The sequence below is a fragment of the Zosterops lateralis genome (genome assembly GCF_965231275.1).
Source record: "Zosterops lateralis genome assembly, chromosome: 33".
Lineage (NCBI taxonomy): Eukaryota > Metazoa > Chordata > Aves > Passeriformes > Zosteropidae > Zosterops > Zosterops lateralis.
Window position 1 is genome coordinate 1171207 of NC_139793.1, and position 24739 is coordinate 1195945.

General features: G+C 51.4%; 1 protein-coding gene and 1 pseudogene across 2 annotated transcripts in view; both read left to right on the top strand.

Annotated features, from left to right (window-relative positions):
- LOC310921265 (olfactory receptor 14A16-like) overlaps nucleotides 1-24739 on the top strand; it is a gene marked incomplete at its 5' end in the record, with an annotated part of 244604 nt that overhangs the window by 82634 nt on the left and 137231 nt on the right. The gene's annotated exons all lie outside the window — the stretch shown is intronic.
- On the top strand, nucleotides 21818-22767 carry LOC310921260 (olfactory receptor 14J1-like; annotated as a pseudogene). The gene has a single exon. The product of its transcript is annotated as an olfactory receptor 14J1-like (transcript).

Consider the following 24739-nt stretch of genomic DNA (forward strand, 5'->3'; position numbering starts at 1 on the left):
GCCCCTCATGGCCCCTCACAGCCCTTCATGGCCCCACAGAACCTCTCCTGGCCCTCATGGCCCCTCACAGCCCTTCATGGCTCTTCATTTCCACTCAACGCTCCTCATGGCATCTCACAGCCCTCACAGCCCCTCTTGGTCTCTCACAGCCCCTCATGGCCCCGCATGGCCCCTCACAGCCCTTCACAACCTCTCACATCCCCTCAAAGCTCCTCATGGCGTCTCACAGCCCTTCATGGCTCCTCATTTTCTCTCACAGCCCCTACACTCCCTCACGGTTTCTCACAGCCCTTCACATCCTTTCATGGCCCCTCACAGCCCCTCACAGCCCCAGCCATGGGACTTCTCCCAAAGGAGGAGGGGTCGGGCTCTGCTTGTTCTCCTTTCATTTCGGTCCCTTCCCAGCCCTGAGGAAAGAAAGGCTGCAATGGAGCCTTTCCCCAGCCTTTCCCTCTGGGTTCATTGCGGCTGAAGCTCTGTGCTGGCGCTGGCCCCAGCGCCAACATCCTCGCAGCCCCGCAGGCCTTTGGTGTCCCCCCGTGTCCATTCCCTGTCCCCGAGTCCCGCCCGGCTCTGGCAGCAGCAGGAGCCGCAGCGCAGCGGGCGCCGGCCCGGCCCAGCCGGGGCTCCCGGGCAGGAGCAGCAGCAGCGCCGGCCCCTTCCCACCTGCTCCTGCCTCGCCTTCCAAGGCCTTTGTCCACCTCAATTCGGCACTAGAGCAACAATCACCCACCAACAGCCCTGATTGCTCAGGGCCCGCCTGTGCTGCCCTGACCCAGCCTGCAGAGAAAGAAAGGATCGGCTTCCAGCGCTGTTTTCAGCACTGTTTTACTCCCCCTGAGGTGATAGCAGGAGGTGCTGCTGCCTTTGCCTTGGCAATTGTAGATCATGGCTGCTCTTGCCCCTCTTCTGGTGGCCACTTGAATGTTATCAGTAAAACTACAATTGCCTTTTTTGATCAGTGACACTCAGAGCACTTTCATTGCCGAAATCTCTGAATTCATGAGTAGCAGATCTCCAAATATCCACAAGTGCCTAAAAAGCATGTTGTAAAAGTATATTATAAAGTTGGCTTTTCACAAGATGTGTGCTATATGATTAATAATGTTGTGGAAAGGATATAAGATATAAGGTTTTTTTTTTATTTTTGCTTTTAGTAAAGAAAATTAGACATAGGGGTAATAGTTGATGTAATATGCTTAATCTGTCTGTTTAGTCGAGATGACATCCAGTGAACATGTAAAAAAGACTCTGCTACGGATATACGAACTATCAGCATCTACTATCCAAAGAAGGCATAGACCAAAGCCCAAGCTGGATGTGATAATGAAGACACAGCCACAAAACACGCATGCTCTAAAAAGGCAGACCCAAGGAAGGACCATGCAAAACAGTTCCTAGAATATGGAAACTGTTTTTTAGAAAAATATAAATATTCACAAACTGATGCAATAGAAAGAATATTTTAAGAATTTCTCTAATATAAGTGTGGACTTGACTGAATGCCAAGTCACCCAGCTGGCCATACTTTGCTTTTTTATCTCCAAATCGTCTTAATTTTATTGAACATATTTCCTAAAATTTACCAAAAATGAACCTCGTTTTCTACAAGCAGAAAATTGAGGAGAATTAAAGCCACACAGGCCACATTTGCAGCACTCAAACACAGCCCTGTTGCTGCTGCTGCTGAAATAGAATCAACTGGCAGAGGCCATCACAGAAATTGCCTCTGCAATGTCAAATAAAATGAAAAAAATCCACCAGAAGAAAGAGAAACCAGAACTCCTTGACTCCCTTCATTGCTTCCTCTGAGCAGCAGCAGCAGCAGCAAGTGGAGATGGGCAGAGGTATTTGCAGCTGCTGCTGATCCCAGCTGGAGCCCAGCCTGCTGCCCAGGGCCAGCGGGAACCTGAGCCCAGCCCGGGCAGCTCCCGCAGTGTCGGGAGCTCAGCGCAGGCAGGGCCAGGCCCAGAGCCCCGGGCATGGCCGCCCATTGCGGGGCAGCGGCGCAGGCAGAATGTCCTGCGGCCCAAACCTCCTGCTCCTGCCACACAGCAGCGCCCATCCTTCTCCCCCTGCTCCTCCTCTCCCAGCACGGCACCAATTCCAGCTCCCAGGAGCCTTCCCAAGACAGGGCTCAGGCTCCTGTTTCAGCCTGAGTGTCCCTGCAGAGGAACAGGGCATCTTTCAGGCACTTCCATAAGCTCAGGCTTCTCTTTTCATGAGGCATCTGGGATGAAAATGGTCTTTTTCAGAAAGACAACAGCAGAGGGAACGGATTAGAAATTATTAGAAAAAATGACCCTAATTTCAGACAAAGTTCACTGAGTCATTCTCTATTGCATTTCTCCTTTTCAGATTCTTTCTGAGGAGTCATCTCTCCCTTTCAGATTCTCCTCTTCTGAGGAGTCATCTCCTCAGAGTGGTTGAGTTTGTTCTGGTGCTTTTCATGAACTGATTGTACTCTTGATTTAGATCAATGCATGAGATGTAGAATCATCTAAACTGAACACAGAAACAAAACTCCCTCTGTCAGCCAATTTTCATGTTCTAGATCACTTTCCAGGTGTCCATGGAGATGTTGGAATGATTATCACACAACTCTCCACTCCTGGCTGCAGCCTCTGGAGATTCTTTCTCTGTATTCAGCCAGGCTTGTACTCTCTAACAACTCCTGGTACCCCGGCATGTTTTTTAGGGTAGAACAGTAAAAATGAAAACTTTAAAAATGGCACAACTCCCCATTCCACAAGGAAAAAGAACAAGCTGTAAAGTTCTCCAAACATTTGTCCTGCTTTGCTGCAAGAGTTGTGCTGTACTCATGGTGTGGAAAGCCAAGAGAAGCTGCAACTGGTGGCACATCTTGTGACAGAAGCTGCACCTTGTTCTCCAGGGAAGGTTCTTAGAACGAGCCGACAGGACTGTGAAGATTGTGGGAAAACTGTAACAGCTTTTAAGAAATGAAATTAAAATTAAAGAAAAATCCATGATAGTCTTCTCTATTTGTTTCTATTCTCCCTTTCTTATCTTGCAATATTTCTCCATCCCATTCATTCCAAATGGATCTCACCTCTAAGACTGATGACTTAGCCCGATTTAGACACTGTGAAATACCATGAGCTACACAGAGTTTGCCTTCCCCTGCTTTTCTTGGAAAGCAATGCTGGAGACACAAGTGCAGTGCTGAGGTCAGGTACAAATTCTGCATTCAGGGAATATGCTCTGATAATGTCTGACCCTCAGCAGGGACAATGCACAGCAGCAACCAAGGGGATTCCTCTGCCACAGTGCAGGAGTCAAGACTCTGGGTCTTGGCTCAACAGGGCAAAGTTCTTGTGTTTGGACAGGCTGAGGGGCTGCCCCTGAGGAGCGCGGGGCTCAGCGCTGGGCCGAGCGGGCAACGGAAAAACGGACATGGGGACAAACGGCCCCGGGGCTTCAGTTGCAGCAGCAGCAGCAGCAGCAGCAGCAGCAGCAGCAGCGGCGGCAGCCGCGGCAGCCGCGGCAGCGGCGGCAGCGACAAAAGCAGCGATTTATTGAGTTTCTCCTACCTTTCCTCTCCCTCTCCCGCAGTGCCACGCCCTCTCCCAGTCTCCTCCCGGTGCCCCCCTCCTCTCCCAGTCTCCCTCTCCCCTGTCGGGCCGGGCAATGCCCCGGGCCCACCCCCGGCCCCGGGTGGGGCTGCCCCGTCCCCGGGCGTCCCGCCGCGGTCTGGCCTCCGCCCGGCTCTGGCTGTACTGGCGGTGGCGCTGCTGGGCGGGGATCAGTGGCCGGGGCTGGGGCAGCATCGCCGCCCTTTGGCTCCGCCTGCTCCGAGCCCGGCCCCGGCCCCAGCCCCTCCCGGGCCCCGTCGAGGGCACAGGTGGAGCGGCCGCTCCCGCCGCCTCCGTTGCGGCTTCCCCGGCCCGAGCTCCTCCGCTCGGCAGCGCGGCCGCCGGCCTGTCAGGGTCTGCAAACATATGCGGGGAACCTGATGGTTTGTTTTGGAGATCTCAAAGCGCAAAAGACACATCAGGGGACAAACCAGTTTGCTTAAACAAAAAAAAATGCACTTTTATTTAGTGCCCACAATGCGATAGTAGGGAGAGAAAATAGAGAATAGTGAGAAAGATAGAGAAAGAGGGGAAGGGGGATTATAGCTACCACGTGGAGAGTCGGAGGTCCTCAAGACGTAGAGATGCCCATAGACGCGATCTTCTCCAGTGGGGTGTACACAAAGGGTGCACGGGATCCGCAGAGTCTTTATAGGGTGGTCAGGAAAAGGACCAAGGCGAGTGGAACGGAGCCAAAGAGGGCACTGGGCCAGTGCAGGCACCTGCGTCAAAGTTGGGTGCTCAGGAACAAGCGGCAAGCTGTACCCTTCTAGCACGGTCAGTATAGTCAGCTCAGTCCACTGTAACGAGCTGCTATTGTTCTTGCATTCCATTCTTGTGGAGATGCGTATCAGTCCTCGGCAGGCGCCCCACCTCAGCCAGGCCAGGGGCTCTCCCCAGTCTCTCCGGGGGTCTTGGTCTTCAACCATCGGAGACAGTTGTGAGGCATAACACATCCTCGGACAGACTCTGACACCACCCCGTGACTCACGACTGGCGACAAAGGTGTTCTTCCATCAGCAGGTTCCGTAGTCTCGTGAAGTCTTCAGGACTCATCCACATTGGCAGCATATCCCAGAAAAACAGAGACAATAGAGAGGGTGTAGAAGAGAGAGAGAGAGAGAGAGAGAGAGAGACAGAGAGACAGAGAGAAAGAAGGAAAAATACGGAAAGGGAATAGAAGCAAAAATGAAACAAAAATTAAAAAAATTGATTTAACAATTTTTAACAATTTTTTTCAAAATAATCAACATAAATCACCAAATAATTAATATAACAATTTTTCAAAATATTAACTCAATTACTAAATAATTAATATAATACCATCAATTAAAATCAACAATTACAATTTTCAATCAAATACTTAATTTAAAACAATTTCTTTCACAAAATTCTTTAAATTTTTTTTTAACATGATAATAATTTCTAAGCAAACAAAAACAAAAAACAAAACAAAACAACCTTAATTTTTAATTAACATGACTAAGACAAAGCAACATTAATCAAAACAACAAACCATTTCAAATCAAACTGCTCTTACAGGCTTAACTTTCGCTGTCTGGGTAGTGCATTTTACATCAATAACTTTAGGAGTGTCCTTTGCAAGAGGGATGTTAACTAAAACAAGGCCAATCAAAACCAAAATCAAAAGGAGGACGTGGCTGGGACTTTATAAGAGAAGTCACATCCTGTAATTGTGGTAAAATCACAAACACAAAAATTTGAGTGATTTTTAGTATCTACTATTGCATTTTCTACAACTACAACATCACAGACAGTCCTAAAGCATGCACACCCATTGCCTATATACACGAGCACTGTTCCAGGAGCTTCGTTAGGATGTACTTCAAAATGACAAATATTTTGCTGTGTCTAAACAAATGTCCTGAGCTATGATTGCATTACTTTCACAAATGAAACCTTGCTGCTCCCTAACAACACAAGATTCTAAACTGATAGTTTGCCATTTCTCACCAGTTTGACGGGCCCATTCTCTATGCTCGGAAGGATAGAGAATAGCTCCATCATGGTTTATACCTAATGCAATGATAGGGAATATCAAATGTACTGAAGCATTACCTATTGTTAACACAAAGGCTGTAACTGTGTTAGTATTGGGGTTGTAGGTAAAGTTCACTAATTTCCACCAGGATTGGAATTCTCTTTGAAAATAATTTGAATTGTTCCAAATTATTTTCCAAATTTCAGTAGGAAGAATTCTTTCTTCTTCTTGCCTTATAATTAAGGCAACAACCATTTGCATCCAAAGCTGTGCCTGGATGCAGCTAAGGGCCAAATAAATATTGTTTTGTGTAGCATCAGGTGTATCAATTACCAATTTGCTATCATTCACATTTATCTTTTCCCAATTTGGTAATATGTTTAATAGCAATCACTGAAGTGTCCTCAAAGCCAATAAGGATAATTATAATAATTGTTATAATTTGGTCAAATCTCTAATTGTGGCAACCAATTTGTTCATTAATATTTCTGAATCAATGCTATTTAAAATTTCTGTTTAAAATATTTATCATGGTTTATACGGCCTTCATGTCCCTCGGAGTTCTCCTGTGGAAAGTAAGCACAACAGAATCTGCCACGAGGAGGCAGGAGGTTAGAATGATGAAAATTGCCCATCCTGTATTTATTCGATGCTCTTTCCCTAGAGCATCAAAGGCTGCCCATGTATATTTATTCAGAGGGGTTTTCAGCACTAGTGGTACTTCCCCTACAGTAGGGAGGTCCACCAAAACAGGTTGTCCAGGGCAATGTGCTGGATTGCTGGAATCACTTGGTCCCCATAGTGAGGGAATTATGCTTGGAGCTGTCAGGCAAAAGGCAGAAGGATCAGTAAACCAAGGATTTGCTGGCTGTTCGGGGGAAAAGGGAGGGGTAATGACTGAGGCAGGTTTGTCTTGGATGCTATCCAAGTTTTCTGCTTCTTGTAGTGCTAGATTTTTCACAGCTCCTTTAGTTATTGAGAAGATGTTACAATAGTGTTCAATCTGAGCAGACCACTGTGTTACTGAGGCCCTCTGGGTCACCCCGGCAGGTGGGGGGGTCCCAGTAGTGACTGACTTAGCTTTGGAGGGGTCTCTCAAAACAATTGGTTGTTGCTGTGCAATTTTCTCCACTTCTATGAGAGCTAAGCTAACCACAAACAAGCCTTTCTCCCAAGTTGTGTACCTCTTTTCAGCATCTTTAAAACGACGGGAGTAAAAGCTGACAGACCTGATCGGGCCTTCAGGACCCCTTTGCCATATGTATAATGACAATCCTGAGGTGGCAAATCTCCATTCTACCTGAAAATGATCTGTAGGATGAATAGGGCCAAGGGCTTGGTGGACAGTTGCTTCAAAAAGCAGCAATTTTATTTTAACCAATTTATCATAAGGCAATTTGTCCATTACTTCTCGAGGTAGTCCCCTTTTCAGCCCTAGCAACCACAACTGCTGCCGGTTAGAGATTTGTTCTCCCTTTTCTGGTTTTTCATTAGGAGAAGCAATGTGCCTGACTTCTCTGGGTTTTTCGGGTTTGTCCTCTGAGTGCTTCACTGGTCCGTATTTTCCACTGTTATGACTGCTGTTAGATTGTGTGCTAGGAGTAGCAAAAGGCGAGAAGTCAGTGGAGTCAGTGGAACCGGTTTGATCACTTGTGTGTCCAAGAAATCTTTCAAGCCTGTCTACCGGGGTGATAGATGCTATTGTTTTTTGAAAAAGAATTGTTGTTGGTTTAAGAGACTCCGGCAAACCTCGAATTAGGGGGGTCACAATCTCAGGTTTGACAGGCTGTTGCATGGGTGACTCACAGTCAGAAATCAATTTTCTTTCATGTATCATTTGCAAGCATGCAGTTTTGTGTATGTTTTCTAGGAGTTGGTCCGGGGTGCTGACTATTGCCAGAGGGTCGCCCCTTTCAAGGGGGCTTAGTCCCCCTGCCCAGTGAGCTGCACGCTGTGTCAGGGACCATGGAGCACGTGTATTCCCTGTTGTTAAGAAAACTCCATGTCCCCAATAGCCACTTACTTCTTGTTCACTTAATTTAATTTGGTCACCGCCAGTAAGTGAAACTCTAAAGACATACTTCATCTCTGATTCGCTAGAAAGTCGGGAGTATTCTTTCTTTAATTTAGCTAATTCAGTGGCTGTGTTGGGTGTTTGTTTGGTGGTTATATGGGGGTCATGAACCTCTGCATTTATATAACTAAATTCTGTTTTGACAAGAGGTCTCAAATTGGAGCAACAGAGTTCCCCACAATTTTGGATGTGTACTAATTCTTTCTGAGGGTATATCTGTTTAATGCTGTATGTCTCCTTTCCTCCTGTTTCCTTTGGTGAATCTACAAGTTTTGAATTTTTGCTCCGCTCTTCTGCAAGGGAAATCTCCAGCAAATATTTCTGATTTCTTTCCTGTTCTAATTGGTTTTGCAAAGCTTCTACCAAATCTTGCAGGGATTCTATTACTTCTCCCTCTTGATTTCTTTTCTGTTCCAATTGTTTTTGCAGGGATTCTATTTCTGCTCTCTCTTCACTTACGCGTTTAAAATGGGTTTTTATGGCTGCCGAAAGGCAGGCCCCCAAAACTGAGCAAAGAATGGTTTTATTTCTGCCCAGTTTATACTTAGCATCATGTTGCAAAGAATATATTCTATCTACAATGTTTTCACACTTAAACCAATTATCTTGTGCCCACTCTTCTCCGGCTGGAGAAGGTCTAGCACCATGCTTTGTTAGCAAAGCAAAAAGAATATCCTTATCTTTTGTACTAGAATTTTCACTCATTTTTTGTGAAGGGACAAAAACCACTCTCAGGGAGGTATTCTTAAAGTTACAAACAATGGCACAGCTAATACTGTGTTTCCCTTCGCTTCCCTGGAATGGGAGAGGAGACCCAGCTGCTTGGGAGGCACTTCTTCACAAAAAACGCCTGTTGTCTCCTCAACTACACCAAGCAGCTTAAAACACAGAGTCCCATCTTTTGCACAGTGAGATCGTTTCTGAAATATCCTGATGACAGGGAGTGCTTATTCGCCTGGGTGTATACAGTTTGCGGGAATTTTCCCTCGCCCCCCTTGCTTTCTAACAGCGCTCACCGAAGTGGCGTGCTAGGTGCGGCTGAGACGAGGGTCCTTCCCCTTCTACAAACTATATAAAACCCGCAACTCCACAGTCTATCAAGATCCTGTCCGTGACGCCAATTTAAATGTCAGGGTCCGCAAACATATGCGGGGAACCTGATGGTTCGTTTTGGAGATCTCAAAGCGCAAAAGACACAACAGGGGACAAACCAGTTTGCTTAAACAAAAAAAAATGCACTTTTATTTAGTGCCCACAATGCGATAGTAGGGAGAGAAAATAGAGAATAGTGAGAAAGATAGAGAAAGAGGGGAAGGGGGATTATAGCTACCACGTGGAGAGTCGGAGGTCCTCAAGACGTAGAGATGCCCATAGACGCGATCTTCTCCAGTGGGGTGTACACAAAGGGTGCACGGGATCCGCAGAGTCTTTATAGGGTGGTCAGGAAAAGGACCAAGGCGAGTGGAACGGAGCCAAAGAGGGCACTGGGCCAGTGCAGGCACCTGCGTCAAAGTTGGGTGCTCAGGAACAAGCGGCAAGCTGTACCCTTCTAGCACGGTCAGTATAGTCAGCTCAGTCCACTGTAACGAGCTGCTATTGTTCTTGCATTCCATTCTTGTGGAGATGCGTATCAGTCCTCGGCAGGCGCCCCACCTCAGCCAGGCCAGGGGCTCTCCCCAGTCTCTCCGGGGGTCTTGGTCTTCAACCATCGGAGACAGTTGTGAGGCATAACACATCCTCGGACAGACTCTGACACGGCCCCGACCTGGCACTGTCGGGTTCCAAGGAAGGAACGCCTGGGGATGCCCGGCCCGGGGCGCTCGGGGGGCGCTCGGGGGCCGTTGCTGGCCCAGGGCCGAGCGCTGACAGCCGCGTCTCGCTGGCAGGGAAAGCGCAGCCAGGCCGCAAGGAGCAGTACCGGCTGGGTTCGCTGCTGGGGCGCGGCGGCTTCGGCAGCGTCTTCGCGGCAACACGGCTCTCGGACAGTGCCCCGGTGAGTGGTGGGGCCGGTGGCAAGCACAGGAGGAGGAGGAGGAGGTGGAGGCGGAGGAGGAGGAGGAGGAGGGGGAGGATGGGGCTGGACAGGGCAGGCGGCGAGCTCAGCCCGCTGCTCCCCTTGGCTTGCAGGTGGCCATCAAAAGGGTGCCACGGGACCACATCCAGCACTGGGGTGAGCTGGTGAGTGAGCAGGGCCAGCGGGAGAAGCCGGGCTGTGCCGGGCGGGGATGAGCCCAGGCCCGGCAGGGTGGAAGCTGCCAGGATGCCTCGAGGGGGGTGATGTGGGGCCAGCGGAGGGTGCAGAGCATCCTGGGCTGGGTAAAGGGCTGCCCCAGCCCTGGCACGGCCTCAGCTCCACTGACGGCATCGTGGTCCTCCCGCAGCCCAACGGCACCAGGGCACCCCTGGAGGTTGAGCTGCTCGACAGGGTCTCCACTGGCTTCCCTGGGGTCGTCCAGCTGCTGGAGTGGCGGGAGTTCCCCAACGACATCGTGATGGTGCTGGAGCGCCCGGAGCGGTGTCAGGACCTGCGGCACTTCATTCGGGCACGGAGGTTCCTGTCCGAGGAGGTGGCGTGGGAGCTGTTCCGGCAGGTCCTGGAAGCTGTGCAGCACTGCACCAGCTGTGGGGTCCTGCACAGGGACATCAAACCAGCAAACATCCTGGTTGACCTGGCCACTGGACAAGCAAAATTGATCGATTTTGGCTGTGGCACCTACCTTCAAGACACAGCCTACACTCGATTTGCAGGTGAGCCCAGACAAGATTGTGCTCCCAGTTCTGGACATCTCATGGCCCAGCATCTCATGGCCCCACCTGGGTGTGGCAGCAGGGATTCTCTCTTTTGCTGCCAGTCATGGCACTGAGACTTCAGCTGGGTTGCTTTTGAGTAGGGGTATGTGGGGGGCAGCTTCCAGCCCAGCTGGCAGCCTTTGCCAGCCACTCTGTCCAGGACTGGGACTGGGACTGGGGCATCCAGCCCGACGGAAACGCCCATGGGTGAAGGTAGCAGAGAGAGGTGGCCAGAACCCGTGCACCAGCCAGTTTGGTGTGCAGATGATACAGGGCTTGGACTGCTCTGCCTGCCTGGTTTGCTTTGGAATCATAATGTTTTTGGGGGCAATGCAGGCAGGGAGGAGGAAAGTATGGATTTTCCCCAGCTTTGAGTGGGTTTTTTCTTGTCACGGTCAGGCCTTTCCAGGGTTTCTGTTGCCCTCTTCCAACACCAGTGGCTTCTTTCCCAACCCCAAGTTTGTACACAAGTCCCAGGTGCTGGCAAGAGGGCAGTGGGTCACACCAAGGAAGTGCCACTGGGGCAGCCCTGACATGTCCAGGGATGCTGGGGCCAGGCTCTGGGAGCAGCAGCATCCCCCTGATGAACTCCATCTGTATTCCATAGGAACACCATCCTACAGCCCCCCGGAATGGACCCACTTTGGCTGGTACTATGGCAGGCCAGCTACCATCTGGTCCCTGGGCATCCTGCTGCACCAGATGGTCTGCGGGGAGCACCCTTTCAGGAGGGGCCAGAAGATCAGCTGGGACCATCAGCTCTTGCTGCCACAACGGCTCTCTCAAGGTGGATCCTCATCTCTGGGCACAGGGGAATACCAGTGCTGGGGGACAGCAGTGGGGCTCGTGAGCATCCTGCTCTGGCAGCAGCTGGGGAGGTGGCACATGTCCTGCTCTCCTGCTCTCCTCCAAAACAGGGAATTGATGGGAAAGTTTAGGCCCAGCTCTGAGCACATGCAGCATGGCCTGGGCATGGGAATAGTGGGGCAAAGCGGACAGGAGCCTTCTCCAGCTGACCGGGGGTTTCTGGTTTCTCTCCCCAGAGTGCCAAGATCTAGTCAGGAGATGTTTATCCGTGCCTGACTGGGAAAGGCCTTCATTAGAAGACCTCTTGTGTCACCCTTGGATGCAGGATATTCGTCAGCCATAGAAGAAGGGAGAGAGCCACAGGCACACTTTGATGCAGGGCCCTGGTAAGTTACAGCTCCACACATGCCTTGGCAATCAGAGGCAAAGAAACCCAGACTTTTTTGTGCTGCCTGTGTCACTGTGCAGGGGTCATCAGATGGGCCCTTGTGCTGGAGCTGAGCTGCTCTGCCCAGCACTGGTTGCCACCATCCAGGCTGCTTTTGCTTGTCCTGGTTCACTGACAGCTGGGGCTGTGGACAGAACACTGACAGGCTGGTCTCACCCCCAGGGAAGAAGGAGCTCCTGGACAAGCTGCACCAGGTCAAGCTGCTGGTACTGCTGGAGACATGGAAGTTGACAGCAAGGATGACAAGCTCTTCCTCCACCTGGCCACCAACAGCTGAAGATGCTGGAATTTGATTCTGGCACCTTCTTCAAAGCCAGGCTCCACAGCCAATTTGCAGATGAGTCCACACCCGGGTGGATGCTCCCAGATTTGGGCATTGCACAGCCTGGCAGGGAACCAAAGGTTCCTCCTTTGCCTGGCTGGATGCAATGAATTCTTCAGTGGGCTGCCCTGCTGCTTTTTGTCAGGGCTGGGACCATGGGCTGGGGTGGTTACAAAATAGGAGTTGGCTCCTGGCCCTGCCAACAGCCCCCACCACCCACCGTGCCCTGGGCTGGGGCTGGGGCAGCCAGCCCGACACAAACAAACCCCCATGGTGGGAGCAGAGGTGGGACTCCAGAGCCTGTCCATGGGCTGCTTTGCTTTGCAGGCAAGGAAGGGCTTGGGCTGCTGCACTCCCCTTGTTTGCTTTGGGATCACCAGAACTTTGCGGGGGCAGGGGGAGGCAGTGAAGAGGGGATGGGAAAAAGCCTGGGCTTCCCTCACCTGTGGATGGGTTTTTCCCCAGCATGTAGAGATTGGGCCTTCCTCAAGCCCCTGACAACTACAAGATCTTTTACCTTTTTTCTTGTTTCCCCTTTTTGTCTGTAATCTATTCTCAATAATTTGTTGTTTGTTTTTCTAAAGGAAGCATTCTAGGTGGTGTCCAGTCTGGATCAGGAAATGCTTGGGACCAGCTGTGGCGTGGATGGGCCGTGCCCTTGGAGAAGGATGAGGACATGGATTGGGAGCAGCTTTTCTTCCAGCGGTGGATGGCGTGAGGTGGGTCCACGTCTTCTTGGCATGGGTGAGAGAAGAGGTTTTGGGGGATGGCAGCGAGCACAGGAGCATCCTGCTCTGGGCAGCTGCTGAGGGCTGGATCTGCCATGGCTGGCTGCAGGCTGGGCACATGTCCTGCCCTCCTGCTCTGCTGCCAAGGGCAGCAATGATGGGCAGCTTTGGGCCCCGCTCTTAGCACAGCCAGGACGGCCTGGGCACCATGGGGGGCTGGGACAAGGGCACAGGAGCCTTCAGCTCACGGGTGGTTTCTGGTTTCTCTCCTTGCAGCCGGGCTCTGCAGATGCTGAGGCTGCTCTGGGCTCTGCCAGGGCTCTGCTGGGCTCAGCCCTGGGCATGGCTGGGCTGGCTGTGCCCTCACATGGCTCAGACAGCTTTGCATCATTTGAGCCCGTTCCGAGCACAGCGCCTGAGCTTTCTGCTTTTGCAGGTGAGTGAGACTCTCCTGCAGGCCAAGAGCTTGCAGTTAGGGGTGCACACCCAATTGGCAAGAACCCAGATGCTACACAATCCCAACTGAACACCCGGATCTCCACAGGATGTTTTATCTGCCCTACTCCTCTCTCCTTTCTGGCTGGAATTGTGCAATTGCACTTTCTTCCTCCTCTAGAAGTGCCACGAGTGGGCCAAACCTAGCGAGAGGGCCGTGTTCCTGAGCCAGTGCGGTCTGGAGTTGGTGGATGAAGAATTGCCCTTCTGCATTTGTACACCAGAGCAAAAAGCTGTAAGTGGGATTTTCCATCCTTAAGTAAGCCCTGACCATTTCAAAGGGAATGTGCACCTCATTCACAGGGTGAGAAGGAAGGTCATCCTCTAAAGGATTTGGGGTTTGATGGAGTTTAGATTCCCAGTCCTGCTTGAAGCTGGAAGGGTACAAGCAATTCCCTATTGCTTCAATCACAATTAAAAAACAATGTTGAAAACAGTCTCCAAAATCTTTAAAAGAGGCTGCTGAGGTCAGTAAGATGGGTCCATGTCATCAGCACATTCACAAACTAAATACCTGAGTTCTCTTTTTCAAAAGATCAGTTACCTCTTAATGCAAAGTTACAGAAGATATTCCACTAAAAAGTTGGAATATCTTTTATGTACATTTTATGTACAATTTTTTTCTTTCTCTTTTTTTTTTTTTTTTCTTTTATGAAAGAGATAACATGCCCTATAAATGTCTTTTGCTGCTGGTTCCCGTGTGGAGCAGCTCCCTTCCCTCTGGCTGAGCTGCTCAGGCAGAGCCCGGCAGCTCCTGGCCCTGCAGGGCTGAGGCTTTTCCCCATTGCTGGGCACAGACTGATGGAGCAGCACTGCTCAACACAGGGACACACAGAGGGAGCAGAAGCAGCTGCCTTTGTCCACCTGCAGCTCCAAGGCCCAAACTGTGAGCAGACAGGGCTGGAAGAGACTGGCAGGCTCCCTGTTTGTTGTGCTGCCCCACTTGTGCCCGGCCCAGCTCTGTGGGAGGCAGAGGGAGAACAAGGGGCAGCTCCCTGCCAGCCCCAGCCCAGGGACCCCTCCGGCCCCAGGCCTTGGGGCACTGGCAGCACCTGCTGCTCCAGCCACGGCTCCTGCTGGCCCTGACAGCAACCACCAAACTGTGCCTGATCCCCAGGGAGCAGCAGCAGGGCCTGGATCTGATCCCTCACTCTGGGGCAGGACTGGACAAACGACCCCCACAGCAGCAGCAGCACACGGAGCTGACTTTCAGCACAGCCCCTGCCCCTGTTCCCTCCCGTGTGCAGGGGTGTCACAGCAGCCTGAGGCACCTGGGAGCCCTCAGGGCCAGCAGGGACTTGAGATGGCAGCCCTGGGCTCCTGGAGGTTGTGCAAGGAACAGAAGTGGCAACTCCTTCTCCACACAGAGCTTCCTGATGGAAAAGGCTGCTGTGAGCAGGCAGCTCCAGGGGCAGAGAAAGGAGGGTCTGGACACTGGATCTGTGCCAGTTCCACAGTCCTGGGCAGCAGCCACCGAGCCCCAGGGGGACAGAGGGCACAGCAAGAGGGACAAAACCAGGCAAGGGCAGAGCCTGGAGAGAGCCAGAGCTGGGAGCAGGAACAGCTGCTTCATTGCACTCTTGGAGAAAGCTCTTGGCTCCTTCAAAGGGCTCAAATGCAGGAAGGGCAGAGTGGGACACCAAACAATGCTCCTGCTTCCACACCCTCCCCTCTCAGTGTCCCAAAAGGAATTGCATGAACTGTTTTCTTCTCTCTGTGTTGTCTCCTTCAGTGTGAGCAGCTCAGCACCAGGAGCTGAAGGAGCTGAAGCCTCAGGCCATGGGAGCTGAGCAAGAGGAGACTTTCTGAGCAAATGAATGCTGCTAACGTGGATCCAGCTGAATCCAGCAGATAAAATCATAGAATCACACAATCCTTTCTGTTGGGAAAGACCTCTGAGCTCACCCTGCCCAGGCAGTCCCCAGCAGTGTCCAGCCCAGCCCTCAACCTGAAGTCCCAAAGGTCCCTGAAGTGCCAAGGCTGGACAGGAGGCCTGAGTGAGGCCTGAACAACCGGCCCTGAGCCAAAGGTGCCTCTGGATGGACCTTCCAGCCAAAGGTTATCTTTGGATCTGCTCACCAACGAAATATCCCTGATCATTAGCCTTGTGTTCGATGTATCCACTCATTAGTGAAACGTGTATTGACCTTTCTGTGTTTAGAAGACAGACAAGGCCATGAAATGTGACATCTGGCCTTGTTTGGGGCTGAATGGGCAAAGTCACCTCCCCTGGTTCCTCCTTGGGCTCTGGCCAGGCTTTGGGAGGAGCCAAGGAGGAGGATGAATCCAGATGTTGCCACCCTAGAAGTGCTGTCAGTTTGTTCATTCAGCACCACCAGAGCTGGGCCCTCTCCCAGCCAGGCTGGAGCCTCCCCTGTGGCTGGAGGAGCTGCAGGAATTCCCAGTGTCCGGGAGAGGCTCTGCAGCCCTTGGCTGTGACAGCTTCCCCCAGCTGATGTGTGGGTGTGGGTGCTGGGAAAGGCTGAGGGGAGCTGGGGATGGATCTTTCTCACTCCCTGCGGGCAATCCTTGGTGGGGATGATTGGGTGCATTGCTGAGCTGCTCCTTCTGTGCTCCTTTGCTGCTTTGAGCTGCAGTAAATTACACTTGAGTTGGTCAATTCCTTCAGCTGGTGTCTGTGTCTATGTGCTGACCCTGCCCACTAGTAAAACAACATTGGCATCGTCTGGCCAGATCACAACAAAATGTCACAGTGTAAATGTAAGTGTAACTGTAAGTGTAAATGTAAATGTAAATGTAAATGTAAATGTAAATGTAAATGTAAATGTAAATGTAAATGTAAATGTAAGGAATCAGTCCCATCAGAAATTCTGGGATGGGAAGACCTTCTCTAGACTTTGCTGGCTCTGGAGTGGGCTGAGGTCTGAGCACTGTGCAAGCCATGGGGGAGTCAGTTAAAAGAAGCTGAACCACTGGATGTGCTAAAATGCATCCAAAAGTTGCATATGGAAAAAGGAAAAGAACTGGTAGGTTTGGAAGACAAAGCTGAATTTTGTTAAGAGCACATTGGAAACAGCACTAACAGAAGGAACAATTATTGTTGGAACACTCGCACGTGGAGTGACAGAAGAAGGTTTCAGCCTTGAGCTCAGATGCATTTCTCCAAGTGAAATAATATTAATGTAATAAATAAATACTGTATACATATTTATAATATACTTAAGCTTTTATATATATTCATAAATATATATCTATATATATTTCTATATCAATATCTATATGTCTATATCTACATATAAAATAAAAATAATGTGAAATAGTGCTGGCAATACTAATTTGGTAGCTTTGGCTGCTCAAGGATGTAACACTAAATATCCTACAGAAAAGCATTGCCCAGGACCCAAATGTCAGTGGCCAGCTTTGTGAGATTGTATACAATGAAAAAAGGAGGAAGGGATGAAATTGGCTAATTTTACATGGTTTGCTGATACTGTGATGCAGAATGTTTTTTTCTGTTACTGTGAAAAATACAGTGATTAAGGCTGCTGGGCTGTTCATATCCCAGACAATCGCCAAGCAGCAGGATTGGTTGAATGGATGAAGGGGTTGTTAAAAGAGCAGTTGGAAAAATTAGGAGATGGGAACCTGTCCCGATGGAAAACCCATGTCCCAGATGTGCTCCATACCCTTAACCATGGCCCCACTGGGGAAATGGAAACCCCCTGGGTGTGCAGGGCTGCACCCAGTTTGCAAATACAACCATGGACAGGGAGACTTTGACCTCCTGGGAAATTGTTCTGGGTGAGATGGCCCCTGACAGGCCACCCCAGAGGTTGCAGGGCTGAGCTTCATGCATTGCAATTAATTAGGATAAATCAGAAGCAAATGAGAGTTACCAATACCAAAACAGGAATTCAGAGTCCTCCAGGACACTTTGGTTTGGTCACTGCTCACTGGAGCTTGGCCTTGCAAAGTGTTCACGTCATGGGAGGAGGAATTCATGCAGATTATCAAGGAGAAATTAAACTGATAGAAAGAGCAGTAGAAGAGTGACAGAAAGAAGACAATTCTTCTTGGTGGGATTGGCCTCGTGGCTATGAAATTGGAGGCTGCTGTGAAATGTATTCATGGCAGTGACTGTAATCATTGCAGTGTGAGCACTTGGTGTGTTATGATTCCATGTTAGAGTTGTTGTGACACTTTGTGCTGGGAAATGGAGTGCTGAGACTGTCTAAAAAGAGACACAATCTGAAGAAAAAAGGAGGGTTTTGATAAATAACATAGAAAAGCATCTCATTAGGCATGTTTTGAAAGGAATGTGAATTATAGCTCTGAGTAAGTACTTGAGCAGCACTTAATTGAAGAACAAGAGACAATGCCTTTATGCCTAACAGCTAATTCTAAACTGTGTTATTGAAGGAATTGTTATGAAAGTTTTTGTTCATCTCTAGAGAAAAGGACCAATTGAAATAGCAAGGCCTGAACAACAAGCCCTGAGCCAATGGTGACCTCTGGATGAACATTCCAACCAAATGCTATATTTATATCTGCTCATTGATGAATCGTTATTCGATCATTAGCAATTATCTCTGCATCTGTTCATTGGTGAAATGTGGATTTACCTTTCTCTGTTTGAAAACCAGATATAGCCCCATCTGGCCTTGTTTGGGGATGAAGGATCCAGGTCAACTCCCTTGGTTCCTCCTTGAGCCCTGGCCAGGCTTTGGGAGAAACCCAACAGAAGAATGAAACCAGATGTCCAAATACCAGAAGTGATGGCAGCTTGTTTGTTTAACAGTGTAAAAGCTGGGCCCTCTCCCAGCAAGGATGGAGGCCTTGTTTCCTGCGAAGGTGGACACACCTGCAGGAATTCCCAGTGTCTGGAAGTGGCTCTGCAGTCCTTGGCTTCTCCCAGCTGATGTGTGGATCAAGATGATGGTAAAGTCTGAGGGTAACTGGTGCTGGATCTTTCTAAATCAGCACTGGCAGTGTTTGGTAGAAACAACTGGATGTGTTGCTGAGGTCCTGTTGTAATTCTTTGCTAATGATTATGTGCTTTGCTGAGCTCATCCTTTTGTAATTCTTTGCAGCTTTGCATTATATAAATGACACAATTCCTTAAGTTGGTGTCTGTGTCTTTGGTGCTGACCCTGCCCACTGGTGAAACAGGGCCCCGTCCTGCCTAAGTGTCACCTGGGAAGACAAAAACCCTCACGCCAAATGTCACCCCTTCCTCCTTGTTCTCCCCACTTTATACACTGCACATGATGTCCCATTGTCTGGGGTATCCCTGGGGTCCCTTGGGGTCACCTGTCCTGGCTGTGTCCCCTCCCAAGCTCCCCCACAGCCCCAGCCCCTCCCCAGTGTGGCCGGACAAGGGGCAGGGAAGGCCTTGGCTCTGTGTGAGCTCAGCAAGAACAAACCCATCTCTGTGTGATCAGCCTGTGCTCAGCACCCGGCCCCAGCAGTGTCCCAGTGCCAGCCTCTGTGGCATCGGTCCCCACAAGGGCTTTCCATGGCAATGGCCAGGCCAGGTGACCCAGGTGTGGTGTCCCAGGGAGGGCTGCCATGGAAACAGTGGCCAGCCCTGACCCTTTCTATCTGGCTGAGCTGCCTTTGGCCCTGGCAGTGGCGTTTGCTGCTGGTCCCGCGGCGCCTGAGCAGCCAGCGCGGCACAGGGCAGGTGGCCATGGCACAGCCCCCAGCAAGGGATCCCCTCTGCCCCTGGGCACTGACACCAGCCCTGAGCAAGGGGCCCAGGCAGTGGGCTCAGGGCAGTGCCCGTGGCCACAGCCCCTTGCCATGGCCCAGGCCAGCTTGGCATGATGATCCACCCTCACTCCTGGCCCAGGCCAGCCCTGCACTGCCCTTCCCCACTGCCTGTCTGCACATAAGCACTTCCAGGCCTCTCTGCATTTCCCTTGCCCTCACTCTGGGCTCACTCACACACCTCCCAACAACCCACCTGCAGCTTGGAGCTGCAAGGAGTTCAAAGCTTGTCTGTCCTTCAGCAGTTGGTCTAATTCTGCCTTTAGCCGACTCTGGATTTGTGTTTATTGCAGAACTTCCTGTGCGTCTAAATCATTCCTTGCATGGTTCTGCCTTGGGGAAGGGGAACCTCCTTGGTGGCACCTTGGCCTTGGCACACACTTGAGGAGATTGTCTGTTTTCAATGGGGATACTCAGGAGTTTTAGATTTCTAAAAAAGGAAGAAGACTCCTCTTTGACCCTGTGCGGCCAGTTTTTCAAGCAAAGCAAGTCCCAGGTGAGTGACGGGAGGCAGGATGGGGCTGGGGAATGTGGAGCAAGGTTGTCCACACTGGGTCAGAGCTCAAGGCCCAGCTTCTCTGAGCTGGCCAGACCTCCTTGGGAGAGACTCTGGATCAGTATCAATGACAGAGTGCTGCAATCACCTTTTCTCTAAAGACAAAAATAGACCCTTGAAAATAGCAATGTGGGTTTATTAGAAACTCTTTGAAAGCTTCCTCCATAACTCTAGGAAAAAGTCTTCCTAATGAACTGCCCCAGACCAGAGGGAAATCAAGGCACAGCCATGGTTTGTCAGGACTTGCTTGATCCTAATGAGCCCCGTGGTGCATTTGGTGCTGAGCCCTGCAACCTCAGGGCCTGAGAGGAGATTGCACAAACCTTTCCAGGAGTCAAAGTCAGAAGAAATGCCCAAAGTGTCTGGAAGCATTAATGGGTCCCACTGAGGTCCATCCCTAACCAGGCCCCTCATGGTGTCCTTGGAGTAGAGAATTGGAGGCCAAGATTGCACAAAAACCACTCAGATACTAAGTTGTGGGAAGGAAAATCCAAAGTGCCTTAAACATCTTGAGTATATCAAAGTATTAATGAGCCTCAGTGAGTGTCAATGCAAAGCTCCCAAGGGACTCATTAAAGCAGATAATTGGAGGCAAATTATCACACACAGCACTCAGACTCAGTGTCAAAAAGTAGTTCCTTAATAAACTTTGAGTACTGTGAAGTGCTAATGAGCCCCACTGAGTGTTGTTACTGACTCAGAATCCCAAGGGACTTGTTAAAGTAGATAATTGGGGCCATGATTGCACTTCTCATAGAGTCAGTTTTAAAAGGGAAACTCCAAGTACCTTATAATAACTAAAGTATCTTGAAGCATTAATGAGCCCCACTGAGTGTCATTACTGACAAAGCCTCTCAAGGGACTAATTACAGCAGATAATTGGATTGCACAACCTCTCAGAGATTCCAAGGCAAAAGCAAAACCCAAAATCCTTTGAAGAACCTGTCACCACTGCCTGCAGTTCTCTGCTCTGCCTGGGGCCTGGGGACACTTGCTCTGTCCTGTCCCTCAGTGAGACCCATTGAAACTTCAAGAAACTTTGGAGTTGGATTCTGACTTGGAGTTCTGAAGCAGTTTCATCATCTCCCTCTGATGTTCAGGGCCTCAGCACAAGCCCCAAGAGGGTCATTAAAGTCCTTGTGCTGTGTCTGTGCTGTTGAGCTGGGCTGGGCTCCTGGCACAGAGGCAGCTCCTGGCAACCAAGAAAAGCTTCAAATACAGATTTCTCTTGATGAGCAGCTCTTCTCCCAGCCCAGCAGGGCTGGGGCACTGCCTGCAGCCACCCCGGGCACAGCACACAGGCACAGAGAGCTTCAATCACTCAGGGCTGGGAAGGGGCTGACAAGTGCCTGGGGGAGAATCACTCCCAGCCCTTGGCACAGGAACCTCTGGCTGCAGGACAATGCAGCTGCAGCTCCTGCAGTCCTCTCCTAAAGCTGGAACATCCCAATGCCTACAGACTCTGTGAGTACATTCTCTGCTTGTCTCCTGTGTAGAGCAGCCAGGGGTGCCCAGGGCTGTCCTGCAGAGCAGGGTCCTGCAGCCCAGGGCACTGTGCTGTGGCAGGGACTCTGCTGCCTGCCAGGGACAGCTCTCAGCCAGCCCTGGGAGCTGCTCCCAGCACTGGGGGACAAGATCTGGGTGGAAGGAGACAGCTGGTAAGGCTTGGAAGGGTTCTCCTTGTGTAGTGATGATGCTGCATTGTTCAGGATGCTCCCAGAATGACACTTAACTGCGGAACATTTCCAAGTAGATTGTACAGGAAGCTGAGCATGGCAGGGGCTGCATAAATGGGAAAATCCTTCTTTTTATTCTGCTGCTCTGTGTTGCCTGGATGGGAAATTGCACGTAGATATTTATCTCTCAGTTCAGGGTTAGAAAAATAAAACCATGTTCTTTCAGATCTTAATAAACCAGGCAGTGACAGAAATCAGCACAGGGCCCCTTGCAGAGAGCACCAGAATCACTTTTCCAGCCTCCTCAGGGTTGCTCTGAGGTTGCCATCAGAGCCTGCAGAGCCAGAGCTGCCCCTGGGCAGTGCCTGAGCTGGGAGGGCTCTGCAGGGCAGAGCTGAGCCCCCAGGGCTGGGCTGGGCTCTGGCAGCACTGGCAGGGCCCAGCCCTGGGCACAGGGAAGCAGCTGCAGGCAGGGACAGCTCCAGGCAGCAGAGCCCTGGGCAGGCAGTGGGGGGAAAGTGCCACCAAGCTGTGCTGGGATAATTAAAGTGTTCTCCAAACCGAACTATCTCATGATTACTTTTTTACAGATCCCCATGCCAAGACACCACAAATGTCCAACAGCAGCTCCATCAGCCACTTCCTCCTGCTGGCATTGGCAGACATGAGGCAGCTGCAGCTCCTGCACTTCTGCCTCTTCCTGGGCATCTCCCTGGCTGCCCTCCTGGCCAACGGCCTCGTCATCAGCGCCGCAACCTGCGGCCACCACCTGCACAGCCCCATGTTCTTCTTCCTGCTCCACCTGGCCCTCAGTGACCTGGGCTGCATCTGCACCACTGTCCCCAAAGCCATGCACAATTCCCTCTGGGACACCAGCACCATCTCCTACACAGGATGTACTGCTCAGCTCGTTTTCTTTCTGGTCTTTGTTGGAGCAGAATTTTCCCTCCTCACCGTCATGTGCTACGACCGCTACATGTCCATCTGCAAACCCCTGCACTACGGGACCCTCCTGGGCAGCAGAGCTTGTGCCCACATGGCAGCAGCTGCCTGGGCCAGTGCCTTTCTCTATTCACTGCTGCACACAGCCAATACATTTTCCCTGCCCCTGTGCCATGGCAATGCCCTGGACCAGTTCTTCTGTGAAATCCCCCAGATCCTCAAGCTCTCCTGCTCCAAATCCTACCTCAGGGAACTTGGGCTTCTTGCTGTTAGTGCCTGTTTGGTATTTGGTTGTTTTGTGTTCATTGTTTTCTCCTATGTGCAGATCTTCAGGGTTGTTCTGAGGATCCCCTCTGAACAGGGACGGCACAAAGCCTTTTCCACCTGCCTCCCTCACCTGGCTGTGGTCTCCCTGTTTGTGAGCACTGTCCTGTTTGCCTACCTGAAGCCTCCCTCCATCTCCTCCCCATCCCTAGATCTGGCCCTGTCAGTTCTGTACTCGGTGGTGACTCCAGCCCTGAACCCCCTCATCTACAGCCTGAGGAACCAGGAGATCAAGGCTGCAGTGTGGAGACTGATGACTGGATGGTTTCAGAAACCTTAAACTGCTGACCAATTTCTACATATCACTTGTAATAAAACTCAAATATGATATTTCTTTTTGTTTTGGTTGTGGGGTTTCTCCTGTGTTTTATTCTTTTTATCTTGTTACAAATAAGTCTTATTGTTTGTGCCATTTCTCATTTTGTTTCTCTCCACCTTCCCCTGAGGCCACAGACTGTGTCACTGAGGGGCTGCACTCTTGGTGGTTTTAAAGGAACTGAAGGATCTCCCAGCCAAGTTTTCTGCAGAGATGCCCCTTTTGTTCCCTTCTGTGCAGCTGCAGCAGCAATGTCTGTGTGCAGAGCTGGGGGCAGATCAGGGCTGGCACAGCAGCTGTGCCCAGGAGCAGCAGCCCTTGGTGCTGCCAGTGCTGCTGCCGTGGCCCTGCCCCGCTGCCCTCCTGGCCCTGGTGTTGCTGTAGGGCCTGAGGGCTCTCGGGGCCGGGCACAGGGCTGGGGGTGGCAGTGCCGGGGCTGCAGCAGGGACAGGCCATGGGCACTGCTGGGGCAGCGCTGACGCCTCAGGGCAGGGCCTGGGGGCTCCAGACTCCTTGCCCAGGCTCTCTCCAGAACACGCCCAGACCAATGCTCAGCACAGAAAAGCCCCGGGAGCAGCCCCAGGCTGGCCCTGGGCAGGCTGGGGGCAAACAGCAGGGCTGGGGCTCTGCAAGGGCCCTGGGGGAGACGGGAAGGAGCAGCAGAGCAGGGGCTGATCCATCCCCACCGCGCTGGACACCCCAGGGCAGCGTCCCAGAGCGTCCTCATGCACCTGCCAACAACATCCCCCCTGGGCAGCCCTGGCCTCTCCCCCAGCTCACACAGGGGCCGCATCCTTGCAGGCACAGACACGGCAGCACTGCCTCAGGAGCCCCTGTTTGCACTGCCCAGAGCAGGCCTCAGCACCCCATGCTGTTGCTGTGGGGAGATGAACCTGAGGGAGCACAAATGCCATCAGCCCCTGGGGCCAGGAAGGGCTGGGCCACAGCAGGGAAACCACTCAGTTTTGTCGTGGCCTCTCAAGTCACACAGAGAGTTTGTTCCCATCAGCTCTGAGTTTCCTGTGCCACTGCAGACGTTGTTGCTCAGAGCCAGGGCTGCCTGGCAGCCACCCCCAAACTGCTCTAAACATATCCTTTGCTTCATCTTGGCTTTCTTTCCTCTTCCTGCTACAGATTTCTTCCTCTTGTCAACCCCTGTTCCCTCCCCTGCAAACAGCCCATCCCTGGTTGCCCTTTCCTCTCTGGCCCCACTCCCCATTGCAGTTCCTGAGTTGGCACCATGGGAACATCCCTTGGGGAGCAGGATCATCCTCCAAGTGCTTCAGGAATTGTCTGCAGGCTCCTGCAGTGCCTGGGGCTGCTCCCTTGCCAGAGGCACCCCAGGCCAGGGGTGCACATGTGGCCTGCTGTGTCTGTCTGTGGGGCTCCTGTTGTGGGCCATGAGGAGGAGCTGCAGAGGCTCTGCAGGACTGACAGGATGGGCTTTGGGGCTGTCAGGAGAAGCTGAGGGACCTGGGCTGCTGCACCTTCTGAAGAGGAGGCCCAGGCCTCATCCTGACACTGCTGCAAGGCTGCTTTCAGAGAATCACACAATCAGCAAGGCTGGAAATGACCTTGGACATCATCAAGTCCAAGCTGTGCCCTGACACTGCCTTGTCTCCCCTGAGCCTCCTCTTGTCCAGGAGAAACAAGCCCAGCTCCCTCAGCTGCTCCTCACAGGACTTGTGTTCCAGAGCCCTCCCCAGCCTTGTTCCCTTCTCTGGACACGCTCCAGCCCCTCCATGTTGTTCCTAAATTGGGGGGCCCAGAACTGGACACAGCACTCGAGGTGCTGCCTCAAGCAGTGCCCAGCACAGGGGAAGAATCTCTGCCCTGCTCCTGCTGGCCACACTGTTCCTGATCCATAGGAGTGCCAGGGCTTGGATGAGGGACATGGTGGGCAGGGCCTGGGGACAAAGTTTAATTTCTGTCAGCC